This window comes from Haemaphysalis longicornis, unplaced genomic scaffold (genome assembly GCF_048455015.1).
Source record: "Haemaphysalis longicornis isolate Haplotype H1 unplaced genomic scaffold, Haemaphysalis longicornis Haplotype H1 scaffold_7, whole genome shotgun sequence".
NCBI classification, from domain to species: domain Eukaryota; kingdom Metazoa; phylum Arthropoda; class Arachnida; order Ixodida; family Ixodidae; genus Haemaphysalis; species Haemaphysalis longicornis.
This window is the reverse complement of record NW_027526422.1, coordinates 171,682,590-171,697,619: the sequence shown is the minus strand read 5'-3', so window position 1 is coordinate 171,697,619 and position 15,030 is coordinate 171,682,590. Positions and strand designations below refer to the sequence as shown.

Here is a 15,030-nt window from a genome sequence, read left to right as displayed (position 1 = left end):
CGCTCGCAATCACCACTTGTGCTATGACGGGCGAGATATCAGATGACTACGGAAAACGTAAGACTAACCTTGGGTATTTAACGGGCAACGATGCATAAGTGCACGTACAAATAGGCGCCTCTATTGACTAAAACATAATGTAACGAATGAAATGTATCCTGGAAAATACCGACGCCACCGCTAATCATGCACGTGTATGCTGTCTTCCCAAGAAGAAAGCATCCTAGGGGATGTGGAAACATGACCAAAAACCAGCATCTAGAAGTAGAAGTACAGCTGTTGCAGTGATACACGAAAGTTCGCCGACGAGAGCAGGGTCCACCACAATTCCTCTGCGTTTTTCGGCCTAGTGCACCAGTCACAAAATGAAGTATTCAACAGCATGATTCTATTTTTTTCCGATATGAAAGGTGAAGCACACGCAAATGGAACCCTCTCACGAATACCTGGTTAATCCGCCTTGGATGCTCGAGGCCGTTTTGAGGGCTTAGAAGAGGTAAGAAGACGAAGAAGATCTCGCGATGTTGCTGTGGCGCAACGCAGCAGCCGGAGTGGTCGCCCTAACGGTTTCCCTGTCATTGACCTTGTGCACGGATCTGGCGGAATGTCAGGAGTCCGACATCAAGGCCCGGCTAGCCAACCTCGTGTACGACGGCGTCATCGAAGACCTCACCCACTTCCTGCCCGTCGAAGTTCTCTACGTCTACTACAAGAAGGGCGTCAGTGTCCTGCTGGGCAACCAGCTCAGCGTCACCAACACCTCCAGGCAGCCCGAAGACCTCAGCTTCAACGCCGTGCCCGACAACTACCACACTGTGCTGCTGGTCGACGTGGACGCTCCCAGCCGCTCGGACCCGACCCTGCGAAGCTACCGCCATTGGCTGGTCGTTAACGTGCCGTCGAACATGAACATCCCGGACGGCACGGCGGTCACCGAGTACATCGGACCACGACCCGCGCACGAAACGGGAAAGCACCGCATGGTGTTCCTCCTCTACTCGCAGGTATGCGCGCACAGGGCTGACGCGGTCGCTTTCACTAAAAGGCCGTGACTGTGGCCCTAAGCTCTTTTTCCGACTGAACAGTGCTACGCATAAAAGGGAAAATCCTAAAGAAAACATATCCGGTCACATGGGCTCCATGAAAAGGTACTTAACCCGTTAAACTTGTCCAATATGGCTCGCTTGCTTCTCGCTTTAACACCAATATGTATCGTACGATTGAAGAAACATCGGCAAAACCGTACTGTCTTCGTCCCTTCTAATCTGCCGTGCTCACTAAATTGTACACCTATCGAGCGTTATCATCTGCCCTCGCATTTATGGCAATCTGGATTGTGTGCGCGTAACTCACTCTCGGATGATTTTTGCTAATTGAACCGAATGAAGCGGACCTTCGACTTTTGCTTGCTACGTCAAGCGTACCCGGAGAATGAGCTTAGAGCTCACTATGCACGTTGCACCACCACATACCCTATTTGCATGGTTCCAACGCGCCCCGATTTTAATAGGAAAGAAAGGTTCCTTATAAATTAAAAAAATAAGCTTGTGTCGATAAAATTGAATTATATTTTTGAGGTATTCATTAACATGGAAATTCTGCTGTCCGCTTTGAAGCCGATTTCGACTTTCAGCCACACTCTAGCGCGCAGACAAATGTAAAGGTTACTGATCGCAAAAAAAGGTTACGCGTTGCAATCGCGCAAATATGATACACGTGTTCAAATCAAATTTCATGGCTAACGGGCTGAACCGAACTTGTTGGTACATGATTTTAAAATACCTCACAGGGATCGCGGCGTCTGAACAACCCGAACCTGGTGGATTCCCGGCGGTCGCAGTTCGACGTGCGAAGCTTCGCGGCAGCCAACGACCTGGGCGAGCCTATCGGCATCAACTACTTTCTCGTCGAGGCGCGCTCGGCCGAGCCCCGTTCTGCACTGTCGTCCGCACTTCGCCCGCGTCTATCTGGCGCCCTGCTCTTCACCGCCCTGGTGGTTGCGGAGGTCCCTCGTGCCTTAAACGCAAATTTCTTACCATGATGTCATAAGAGACGAGTAATAATAAATAGCACCTTGAGATTTCGTCTTATGATGCAACATGAGTGTCTGCTTCAAGCATAAATGTGCCCCTGCGTCACGACACTTAGTCATGGTCATCAATCATCATCAGGAGCGATGTCGCCTAATGTTTTGGGTAAATTGGAGATCCCTATGCTCAGAACACGCAGGAAAATACACAGCAGAAAAGGCGCTGATATCACTTTTTTCGGAGCCGCTCCCACCATGTTAGGATGTTCAAGAAGTCCATCATGGTTTTCTATTATCATCTGCGCTTCGCCTTCTCCGCCGCTACTTCCGTTTCAAGAGCAGCTAATCACGCACGTACGGCGGCAGACGAAAATGCTGAAACACGGGCGGATGCCGTAAAATATCCTAAAAATCAGCTGTAATCAACTTCTCTGCCACTGTGTCAAACTGCTCTAAAAATGTTCCGAGAATTTAACCCAATTTAACCGCCGTAGCTGCAAAAAATCAAGTAACTTATGTTACTTCGCCGGATTTCATTTAATCTAATGCTCTTGCTCTTGTCCGGAGATGCTGAATTGAACCCAGGCCCTGAAGTAGAAGAAATGTTTCAGCAGCTTTTGCAGGGACAGAGTGCGATGATGGAAAAGCTGGCTGTCGTAAAGCAAACACAGGACCAGCACACACAAGCCATTGCCAATTTTAGTAATGCATCTCGTCGCTTGAACCAAAAATTGCAGGTCTTGAGCAAGTAAAGGAGGCCGTTTCTGAGTGTAAAAAAGATAATGAAACTCAAACACGCATGCTCCGGACGCTGCGCGCAACGGTTGATGAACTGGAAAACAGAAGCAGACGCTGCAACCTGATCTTTTATGGTGTGAAAGATGCGCATGCTCAAGAGTCAAGCGTCGAGTCTGAGAAATTTGTTTCTGATATCTGCAAGTCCCATTTTGGCATTGATTCTGTAATACTTGAACAAGCTTACAGATTAGGAAAGTTCCAAGATGGGAAGAACCGTCCCTTGATGGCGAAATTTGCACAATTTTGATCGATTGATTGTGGGGTTTAACGCGCCGACGCAACGAAGGCGATGAGGCACGCCGTAGTGGAGGGCTCCGGATAAATTTTGACCACCTGGGGATCTTTATCGTGCGCCGAAATCTCGTACACACGGGTGTTTTTCTTTTCGCCTCCATCAGAAAAGCGGCCACCGCGGCCGGGAATTGAACCCGCGACCTCGTGCTCAGCAGCGCAACGCCTTAGCCACTGAAATTTGCACAATTTAAAGAGAAGCAGCATGTTTTAATAAACGCAAAGAACCTAAAGGGGACGAAGATTAGTCTCTCTGAAGACTACTCAGAAAGCGTGAGACGAAAAAACAAATTTCTGTGAGAATTTTTACAATCACGGAAAAAGGACGGCGACAAATATTTTTTAAAAGGTGACGTTCTGTAGCTTAACGACATCAAGTACGTATACGACGAGGATGTGAACCAAGTCGTACAGCAAAAGTGACAGTGTGGAACCAATCGCTTTATTTTATCTTCCTGGTTATCAATTGCAGGAGCATTAAAAATAAAGTAGAAGACTTCCACGCGTTTGTGCAAATGGTAAAACCAACTGTTATTCTTGGAACAGATTAGTGGTTAAATGATAACATTACGGATGCTGAAGTATTTCCGGACGGGTTTACATGCTATCGGAAAGATAGAAACAGCCACGGAGGAGGAGTGTTCATTTTAGTACACAATAGCGTTTCGTCCTGGAGACTTAATATTGACGTGGGCGCCTGTGAGGCTGTTTGGTGCCAGATTAAACTAATAAATCAAAAGGTACTAACAGCATGCAGTTTTTATCGTCCTCCAGACTCGTCGTACAAGTGTTGGCGCGTCTTGCGAACATGATCGACTTTGCGATGACGGACACTACGATAATAGGCGGAGACTTTAATTTGCCGCACTTTGACTGGGCTAACCTCAGTGGTTCGACCGGTAGTCGGAATCGGGAAATGAAAAATATAGTAGAAATCTTCGCTTTTCGTCAAATGGTGCTTGCGCCCACGCGTGGAGGCCGTACTTTGGATCTCATCTTGACTAACCAACCGGAGCTTGTCGAGACTACTCTAGTTATCCCGGGTTTGAGCGATCACAGTGCTGTTTTGTGCGAATTGGGCGTCCAATATGTGAAAACTACAACTGGTGCTAGCAGACAGATTTACAATTACGAAAAAGCGAATCTAGCCGCCATCAGTGAAGCACTAGATGCGTACTTCGTAGTATTTGAAACCGAAGCAGAATGTAAAACAGTAAATAAGATGTGGCTATTGCTTAAGGAGAAACTGTTTGAACTGCGTCAGCAGTTTGTGCCCTCATGGGTGCTAACGCCGAGACGAAATAGAAGTAAGCCTTGGTTCTCAAAAACATTACGAAACCTATCAAATAAAAGGCAAAAGGCGTATGGTACGTTTAAAAGGGCACCTACAAAGGAAAATCGCATAAAATTGGCAAAAATAACGCAGTAGGCCAAAGTGGCCATTCGCTCTGCCAAAGAGTCCTTTTTCAGGACGATGCAATCGCGATTCATACAAAACCCAAAGAATTTTTGGAAACACGTAAAAGGAAATGGGAAAGACATTGTGTCCATTCCGTCCTTATCTGTAAATGGTATTGCCGTACATGACGATGTAGGAAAGGCACAGTGTCTTAATCAGTACTTCAGCTCTGTTTTCAGTAGCCCGTTATCAACCGGCGGTAAAAATAGGCATGTTCATTATAGTGGTCTAAGTGAAATGGGTGACATCGAGATCAGCACGCGTGGTATTGAAAAATAATTAGAAGGATTAAATATTTCCAAATCGGGTGGCTCTGATGGCTTATCCAATAGCTATCTGAAACTTTGCGCGCGATCACTTGCACCATACTTGAAAATTATCTTTGAAAAATCGCTAGCTGAGTCCTCAATCCCACACGACTGGAAGCTTAACTGTATAGTCCCAATTCATAAATCGGGTCCTCGAAACAATGTAGAGAATTATCGACCGGTATCTTTGACGTGCGTTGCCTCTAAAATTCTTGAACATATCTTATATAAGAACATTGTACAGCACCTAAGCGATAACTCCCTGCTTAACCCTGCACAACATGGTTTTCGCAAAGGTTTCTCCTGTGTAACTCAACTTACCGAATTCGCTCACGTTATAACTCAAGCTTTAGATAATAAATCAACTGTAGACTGCGTGTTCTTGGACTTTAAGAAAGCTTTCGACACTGTGTCCTATAGTTTGCTTATTGACAAAATGACTACATATAATATTAATCCGCAGATAGTAAACTGGGTAAGAGCGTATCTTGACTCAAGGAGGCAATTTGTCGTACTAAATGGAGTACAGTGAAACTTGGCGGACGTTACATCAGGCGTGCCACAGGGTTCAGCTTTGGCTCCGCTCTTATTCTTAATTTTCATAAATGATATTGTGACGGGGCAATCCCTGTTCGCGCCAAACATGCGGTGGGCGCTGCGCCGCTGATAGAAGAAGACGAGAACGACAACGCTTGGCCCCGGACTCACGCTGACTTGTCCTCTACTGACTTTGCCGACTATACACAATTTGCTTGAAGTCCTTGTCGATGGAGTTGTAGTACGAGCTCTTATCGACACCGGTGCCCAGATTTCCGTCATGAGTTCGAGCCTTCGCCGCCGTCTCCATAAAGTCCTTACGCCGCCAACGTCCCGTGTAGTTCGCGTCACCGACGGCAGCACGCCTCCGGTCGTCGGAATGTGCACAGCTCGTATACGCATCGCTGACCAAGAAACAGCCGTTCTGTTTACCGTACTCGAACAATGTCCTCATGACCTCATTCTGGGTCTTGATTTTCTCTCTGAGCATTCCGCTCTCATCGACAGTTCTACTGGACTCCTCCGCCTCCAATTTCCTCTCCCTCCTTCTCCCGACGCACTCCAGCTGCGCTGTTGCAACACCGAACACGTTCGTTTGCCCCAAACGCTGTCAGCTACATCTCCTTATCCCCGTCCTCCCCTGTTGCAAACGGCGACTACGTCGTTTCACCTCTTCTGGATGTGCTTTTGTCACGCAATGTTGCTATGCCGCATACTATAGTCACTATTGTTGACAACAAGACCTGTCTCCCGTTCCTCAACTTCGGTTCCTTCCCTCAAGTTTTACGGAAAGGAATGGCACTTTCATCACTGTGCCCTTTGGAAGCACATGCCGCTACTACCCCGTTTGAGCCCGTGACGCCTTGTTTGGGTCCCACTGTGCAGTCATCACTCCCAGCGAATGAAGTCGCCGCGATGATCGCACCCGATCTTTCGCAAATGGACGCCGACGCTCTTCGTTCTCTCTTGACGTCCTATAAAGACATCTTCGATTTAGGCAGCCGTCCACTGAGTACGACACACGCTGTGACGCACCGCATCGCACTGGAGATGCAGCACCGGTGCGAAGACGGCCATATCGCGTTTCTCATTCTGAACGCCTCGTGATCCAACAAGAGGTCGAAAAAATGCTCAGCAAGGACATCATTGAACCGTCTTCTAGTCCGTGGGCATCCCCTGTAGTTTTAGTCAAGAAGAAAGACGGCACGTGGCGTTTTTGCGTGGATTATCGGCATTTAAACAAGATCACGAGAAAAGATGTCTATCCGCTTCCGCGCATAGACGACGCCCTCGACTGCCTGCATGGCGCCAGATACTTTTCGTCGATTGACCTGAGGTCTGGTTACTGGCAGATAGCCGTTGATGAGCAAGACCGCGAAAAGACTGCATTCGTGACCCCTGATGGCCTTTACCAATTCCGGGTTATGCCATTTGGTCTGTGCAATGCTCCGGCCACATTCGAGAGAATGATGGACTCCCTTTTGCGCTGTTTTAAGTGGACCACATGCTTATGTTATCTAGACGACGTCATCATCTTCTCACCCACATTTGAGACACACCTGGAGCGCCTGTCAGATATCCTTGAAATATTTCGACGCGCTGGTCTCCAACTGAATTCCAAGAAGTGTCGCTTTGGCCACCGCCAGATAACAATTCTTGGGCACCTGGTCGACGCCTCTGGCGTTCAGCCCGACCCCGACAAAGTTCGAGCCGTCACCGATTTTCCCGTGCCGCGCTCGACTCACGATGTCCGCAGCTTTGTCGGACTTTGCTCCTATTTTCGCCGTTTTATAGAAAATTTTGCCCACATCGCTCGTCCTCTCACGGACCTTTTGAAGAATGGTGCCACTTTTACATGGGGACCCGATCAAGCCCAAGCATTCAGCACTTTGATTTCCCTCCTAACGTCACCGCCCATTTTGGGTCACTTCGACGCTTCCGCGCCCACCGAAGTGCGTACCGACGCAAGCGGCCACGGGATCGGCGCCGTATTGGCCCAATAGCAAGCCGGCCAAAACCGCGTGATTGCGTACGCCAGCCGTTTGCTGTCAAAGTCCGAGCGCAATTATTCCATTACAGAGCGCGAGTGCCTTGCTCTTGTCTGGGCCCTCGCAAAATTTCGTCCCTACTTGTACGGCAGACATTTTAAAGTCATCACAGATCACCATGCGCTGTGCTGGCTTACCAACTTGAAAGACCCCACCGGAAGGCTTGGTCGCTGGGCTTTACGTCTGCAGGAGTATACGTTTTCCGTCACCTATAAGTCGGGTCGCTTGCATAAAGACGCTGACAGCCTCTCACGTCACCCTGTTGAGCCCCCTGAGGCCACCCCACCTACTTATGTCGCTTGCGTGTTCGCAATATCTGACTTTCTCCACATCGGTGACGAGCAGCGCCGTGACCCGTCGCTCCGTTCCCTCATTCGACTTACCTCTTCATCACCTGATTCTTCCACGCGCAACTTCACCCTACGAAATGGCGTCTTATACCGCCATAACTTCCGTGCTGACGGTCCGGACCTCCTCCTCGTTGTGCCGAGCCACCTGCGTTCGACCGTTATGTACCAGCTACACGACGTACCCACCGCAGGCCACTTGGGGATAACCAGAACTTATGATCGAGTGCGGCGTAGGTTCTTCTGGCCTGGCCTTTACCCATCTGTACGCCGCTACGTTGCCTCGTGTGACAGCTGCCAGCGTCGGAAAAAGCCTTCCACACTTCCTTCTGGAGAACTTCAACCCATCGACATTCCCCATGAGCCGTTCTTCCGGGAGGGTCTCAGCGGGAAACCGGTGGGTCGCCGTTGCGACAGATTACACGACGCGGTACGCCATCACCCGCGCCCTTACAACAAGCTGCGCGACTGACGTCGCTGACTTTCTTCTCTACGACGTCCTCCTGCACCACGGCGCTCCCCGCCAGCTTCTAACTGACCGCGGGAAAAACTTTCTGTCCAAAGTTATCGACAACATCCTCCGCTCTTGCTCGACGAAACACAAGCTTGCCACGGCCTATCACCCGCAAACTAATGGCCTCACCGAACACTTGAACCGGACGCTGACCAACATGCTGTCTATGTACGTGTCTTCTGACCACCGAGACTGGGGCCTTGCATTACCATTCGTAACTTTCGCGTACAACACCTCCCGCCATGACACGTCCGGTTTCTCCCCATTTTATCTACTGTTTGGCCGTGAACCGGCTTTGCCTTTGGACTCGCTCCTTCCTGCCTGCTCCTCTGAATACGCTCGCGATGCTATCACTCGCGCCCATCAGGCTCGTCAACTGGCTCGCGACCAGCTTCTTGCTTCGCAAGTCTCACAAAAGACGCGGTACGACGAACGTCACCGCGCGGTCCACTTTCCTCCAGGATCCCTCGTCCTGCTCTGGTCCCCTGCACGTCGTGTTGGCCTGTCCGAAAAACTGCTCCAACCCTATTCTGGCCCATACAAAGTGGTGCGTCGCGTCACAGATGTGACATATGAGGTTGCCCCTACCGTCTCTACTTGGGCCTCCTCCTCTACTGTCCCGCCTACCAGTGTTGTCCATGTCGCCCGCCTCAAAACATATCAGCCCCGCTGACCGATTCTCCTTAGACAGCACCGAGACGGTGCCTCTTCCGCCGGGGGTCATGTGACGGGGCAATCCCTGTTCGCGCCAAACATGCGGTGGGCGCTGCGCCGCTGATAGAAGACGACGAGAACGACAACGCTTGGCCCCGGACTCACGCTGCTGCCTAACCCAGTGCTTCCCAGCTTATTTTGACTTATAAATAGCTTCACCTTACGCGTATTTTCCCCGTAACAATATGACCTGCGAAACTAATTCTAGAATAAGGCTTTTTGCAGACGACTGCGTGCTGTACAGAGAAATCAAAGGAGATGAAGATTTACATGCCCTTCAATGTGATCTTGACAAAATCAGTCAGTGGTATTTAAAATGGAACATGACTTTGAATTTACGTAAAACAGTTCATATGAGGTTTACAAGGAAAAGAAGCCTAAATGAAACCTCTTATTTTATGAACAACGAACCGTTATGTCAAGTAACGGAGTACAAATACTTAGGTGTTTAGTTTACGTGCAACCTTGCCTGGCAGCGCCAGGTCGACTATGTGGCAGCTAGGGCGGGTAGGGCATTATTGGGTTTCCTTCGTAGGAATGCAAAAGACTTTCCCTTAGAATCTAAAGACCTGCTCTACAAGGCAAACGTAAGGTCCATCATGGAATATGCATGCACAGTATGGGATCCGCCGACAGTCCGCGATAAACAGAAACTGGAAAGCTTACAAAATATAGCTGCGTGCTTTGTTTCCGGCAGATCGGGTGTTGGATTTAGTGCGACCGTAGCGAACGACCAGCTAAACTGGGATTTGTTGGAAACCCGCCGCAAAAAACTTCGATTAAAACTTTTTCATTTAATTTATCATTGTCAAACAGGCATAATACGTGAAAACTATCTCTTGCCTCCCCATTATATATCAAAACGTACCGATCATCCATTTAAGGTAAGGAAATACTTTTGCAAAACTCAATCGTTTCAGTCGTCTTTTTTCCCCCAGACTATTCGCGACTGGAACAACTTGCCCCATGACATTGTATCGGTTATACCAAATGATTCCTTCTTTTCGAAGTTGGTGTAACGCGTTTGGTTGTTTTTAGTGTTTTTCTATTTGCGTTGTATAAACCTAACGATTTTATAGGGGCTTATTTGTGGTGTATATCTGCATTGTACAGATGTTTTGTGCGCTTGCAATACTGTAGGGCCGGTGTGCGGCGAACTGCAACCCTGTGTTATTTTGTTGTGTTCTTCCCCCCCACTGTATGCCCCTGGCGCTGTGGGTATAAGATAAATAAAAAAATAAATAAATAATGAACCTCGTTATAAGGACTTATCTTCTGTCACATTTTCTGTGGTGTGTTTGGCTTAATATGGGCCCCTCTTGAGTTTTCGTTTATCCATGGCTCCTATAGGGTACGCCGTGTAGTAAGCTTTTTATCATTTCTACACATTGAAAGAAGAATTCAACGTTAACCCTTTTAAAGACTGCATGGAAAGAAGAATTCACACTTTAGCCTTTTAAAAACTATAATCTGTTTTGGGCCACCTATACCTCAATATTCGGGCCGGTCAGTCTGTCTCTTAATTCATCCGCTCGGCCAAACTTAGAAGCATTCTGAAGTGAGAGGTTTACCTAGGTTTACCTTTCCAAACCACTAAAGCTGGTACCATATTTCATCGCTGTAAACGCTTTTGGGGAAAAACAAAACATTAGGGATATCAGGCAAAAAATCAACACATTACTGGAGCCCGCAATTATCGCTTAATTTTAAATGCATTTTTTTTTATTTTTGCCACAGAAAATAAAAAAAATATGGTGCACTCTCCGTATAACAATTATGATGGTTGAGCGCGAACTTCCTCGTAATGGACTCTTCAACTGGTTAATCCCACACTGCGGGTATGTGCTACTCTGGAGGTACGCAATGCTTTCTGGGATACCCGCAGCCACTCTCGGGTGTGCACTCCGTAAGGCTAACGTTTGGGTTTGGGGTGTATGGTGCGATTCGGTACCTGCTGGTTGGCGTTGAGAGAGAAAGGGAGAGAGAGATAGAGAGAGAGAGAGAACCTTTATTAGAAAAGGATGACCACTGGTCACGGTGGACGAAAGGAATTGCGAGGGAGGGTAAGGGAAAACGAGCAAGTGCTTGCCGTTCACAGTAGAGCGAAAACCTGGGACAGTTCTTCGAATCTGCAGGTAATTGGCCAGTTCGTGGTGATCGCAATAGAGTAAGGAGGTCGCACTGGTTTGCCCGTTCGTTAGGGGGAGGGTGTACTAAAACAACCGATGCTAGATCGCTTTTAATTGAATAAACAGCAATTGAAGATAATATTTGTGCATCAATTTGTTGTGGATCGTGGTGTGGTTGGGGAAATTTAAATGTACGGTGGCGGGAGATAGCTGGGCACCACCAAACTAGGTGTGTGAGGTCTGATGGAGTGGTGGTATGGCAGTAAAGACATCGAGGGGGCAGCTGAGGGGTATACCACTTGCGAAGTGTTTCAGGTGTCTTTGTTACATTTGTTATATTCGTTATAAATATTTGTTAATAAAGATTTAGCCTCAGCTGGGAAGTGGTGGTAGGCTGCTGAGTTAGCCTACTGGAGTTTGTGCTTTTAGGCGGGTGCGTCGATCCTTGTGGTGGTGACCCCATCACTAGGTGGGCCAAGGTGACTGCGACCGCCTTCCTCCGGCGTCAATGGAGGTTGGGAGGGGGAACTTTCCTGAGTTGCGTGAAGAAAACGGTTCAGTGAGCGCTTTTTTGAGTGGGTGCCGGTTTCAGGTGTTGAACCCGAAGATGTGACGTTAGGCCTGACGCTAGGCCTAACGCAGGGCAACGCCATTCTCATCTTACGTCGGCTTGGGGTAACGGCTGTCGGTGTTCGCCTTACGACGTGACGTTAGACCTACCTGCGTGGCGCCGTCGCACGCATGGGTCATTTCCTCCCTCTGCTGCACATCAACCTTTAGCGAAGGGGGCGTGGCGGAGCTGTCGCCAAGCTTCGCAGGAAAGTGTTTTATTTTGCTACATTTCACCCACAATCATGATCATCATCAGAGAAAGTTGGCTTTCCCGCTGGGAGTATTCGCGTTACAGACGCCATCAGGGAGAAGACGAAAGCTTCGCTTTAAAAACACGTTCACAACGATTTTTTTACCCAAAGTGAGCGAAGGGCTTGTGCCCAATCCTAGATTTGTTGGCGGCATACCAAGTCCAATCTAATATAACGTTATAATAGCGTGCGAGCAATGAAACGCGGGGTCATTAAATTCAGGAACCTCGACTGTGTTTATGGTTGGGGAGCCACACCGCAGGCGGATAGCGTGCGATGTGGGTGGCGGATAGAAAGGAAGCATTGGTGTGGCTCGCTTGGCGGAAGGCTGTGGTCTTTAAGCGATATTAGCAGCGAAGTGAGAAGATGCGTGGCCAGTTTTATTCTTACTGCGGCCGTGTCAGAGAGCACGAAATTTTAAACTTCCCACGCTGATATACCAGCCAGGTACCAGGTAGTAAAGCAGGTAGACTTTACGAGGCTCCTTATCTAAGGTGAAGCAACTGCGAGAAACTTTGTCAGTGTGCCATTAAATAGCAATGTTGTTTCACCGGAAGACGTGTTCCGGGTGAATAAACGGTCAGAAGGGGTCAATGGTCATCATTTGATTTACCGCTAAAACAATTACTGACGCTGTAATTCAGCATAAAAGCTGTGGGACCATAGATGTACGAGTTTTTAGCTTAGAAGTTCCAGATATATTATCAAGAGTCAAAAAGATTCTGCTATTGCGGGCACTGGTAGTTCAAGTATATGCTGTTGGTAGGCTGGTTGTAGATGTAACCCACAAGTCGTTAAATGAAAAAGAAACTGCGTGGCAATATCTAAACAGTCTAATTTGTTACGAAAACAAGCTTCTGGGTTGTCATATGGCCTGAAACCTCGCACATTTCCTTGCGATGTTTTTATCGTGAGGCAGAAGCACTATAAAGGATGCCATGCCTGAAAGGCTAACTAGGAACATATATAGCGCAATATGGAGCGTGTCACGCGGCCTGTATCCGTCAACTGGTACGTTCAAACCGTTTGTTATAAAAGCTCCGCAGCTAGCCTGTCGTTATCAACAACAGGAATCGAATGGCCAGCACCTGCGTCGTGGGCCGTCAGGAGACAGCGCTAAAAGTGCTGCGCTATTGACAGGGCGAATGCTCTTTAACTAGAGCCATTTAGCAGCTTCGCAAATTTGCAGTAGTCCGCACTAATGCGAGCGTATTGCAAAATGTCTTTAGAACGTAGACGATGAAAAATTTACACGGACAAGCGCTTTTTCGTGTCTTTCTTTCGTCTTGCTACATCTTAGATAGTGAGCCTGACCCGCCGCGAAATAGAATACCAATTCACCCAAAAGTTGGCCTTGATCTACCGTATTGAAAATACCCCAACTCTGCCGCAAACAAGTTGTGCGTGGACCATAGGGTCGCCCGCTAATTTATTTGTTTCTTGTTGCCAAGACCAAATTTATTAAACGCTAAAATTATTCGTTCGGTCTTCGATCGTTTCATCTGAGCTTATTTTTGTTTGCGGCACTGGCTGAGTGTAGATGAAACAGTATTAAATAAACCATGATAGGATCAGTATACTCCCAGGCTTCCGGGCGCAAGTGCACTCATTTTAATGGACAGAACAACTTTTTAAAAAGGCACGAAGGCCAGTGGTTCAAGAGGGTGTAGTCGTTTGAAAAGCCACTTTATTCCTAATGATCAGAACTTAGATTTTGTCGGATTCGCATCATAAGTTGAGTACTTCAAATACGTTGCGACAGCAATGGCTAGGCGGAATTAGAAAGAATTGTGAAGGATGACACTTTGAGAATTTTCGCAGTGTTAAAGAGCACACCAAAATTTATTTGGGTGCCATGTAACGGCATCAGAAATGAGCACTGCCAAAAAATGCGTTGCATATTTTGGTACATTTCGAAGCCGAGAATCATTTTAGCCCTTTCGCTATGCAGGGGTACAACTGCTGTCTCTGATGTGCCTCATGAATAGAGAATCAGAAGGGAAAACAGACACTGCGGCGTAACTCTAAAGATGCTGACTATATTTGATTTCAAATTTCTTCCGTAAGAACCCACAGTTTTCCAGTGTTGGTTGATATAAACTGCTAATATATATACAAGAGGATCAATTATAAGCGAAAACGAGTAAATTCAGACACCGACGGGGAGTCTGAACGTGTCCTAAATTCCTGCCTTTGATTCCTTTACTGCTAAGGTCGTCCGCAGAGGAAGAAGTTTGCAGCCAGGGGGTCTCGGAAGTTGTGGTCGTACACAAACTTGTCCACATTGAATTGGCCACGGGCCATCGAGACGTAGACGTCCCTCTCGGAGATCCTATTCGTTCCCTGGGCGTAGACAAGAAACGCGTAGCGGTGCAGCCCCGTTCCTCTGGGAGGACATGGCCCGCTGTACTCGGTGATCGTGTCTCCTGCGCGGACGTCGCAACTGCTGGGAATGTTCACCACGAGCCAGTGTCGCCAGTGGCGAAGCCACGGGTCCTTGGCACTGGGCGCGTCCACGTCGACCATCATCAGGGTGTAGCAGCAGGACTGAGCAGCTTGGAACCAGATACTGACGGGCTCCGAAGCGGCCTGCGCCGGGGTCAGGACGCCCCCCATGACGACGTCCACGCCGCCGCTGTACGTAACCGTCAGAACCTGCCTGGCCACCCTAGGTATGGCGTCGGGAACAAGTGCTCGCATCTTGGCTATGGCACGCTGCTCTTCGGTAGACCCGGCCTTAATGGGCGGGGCGGGAGATTTTTCGTTCGACTGCATCGCGTGGTTCCTGAGCTGGCCACTTCGTTAGCCGTGTGTACGGTGAGTGCAAGCTTCCAACGGTGATGTATCCGCGGTCAGATAACAGAATGATGATGATTATGGTGGTTGTGGTGGTAGAAAACCCCACCTTTAGTCACTAGACTGATGAATGACGACGAGAAGAATCATGGCAATGTATATTCTCTAGCGTTTCTGAACCCTGGTTCTTTTCTTTG

At 48.2% G+C, this 15,030-nt stretch overlaps 2 pseudogenes; one reads left to right on the top strand and one right to left on the bottom strand.

The window, feature by feature from the left end:
• Nucleotides 1-521: 521 nt before the first annotated feature.
• On the top strand, nt 522-2,041 carry LOC144146658 (protein D3 pseudogene; annotated as a pseudogene).
• Nucleotides 2,042-14,245: 12,204 nt separating this feature from the next.
• On the bottom strand, nt 14,246-14,812 carry LOC144146657 (protein D2 pseudogene; annotated as a pseudogene).
• Between the last annotated feature and the right edge of the window lie 218 nt (nt 14,813-15,030).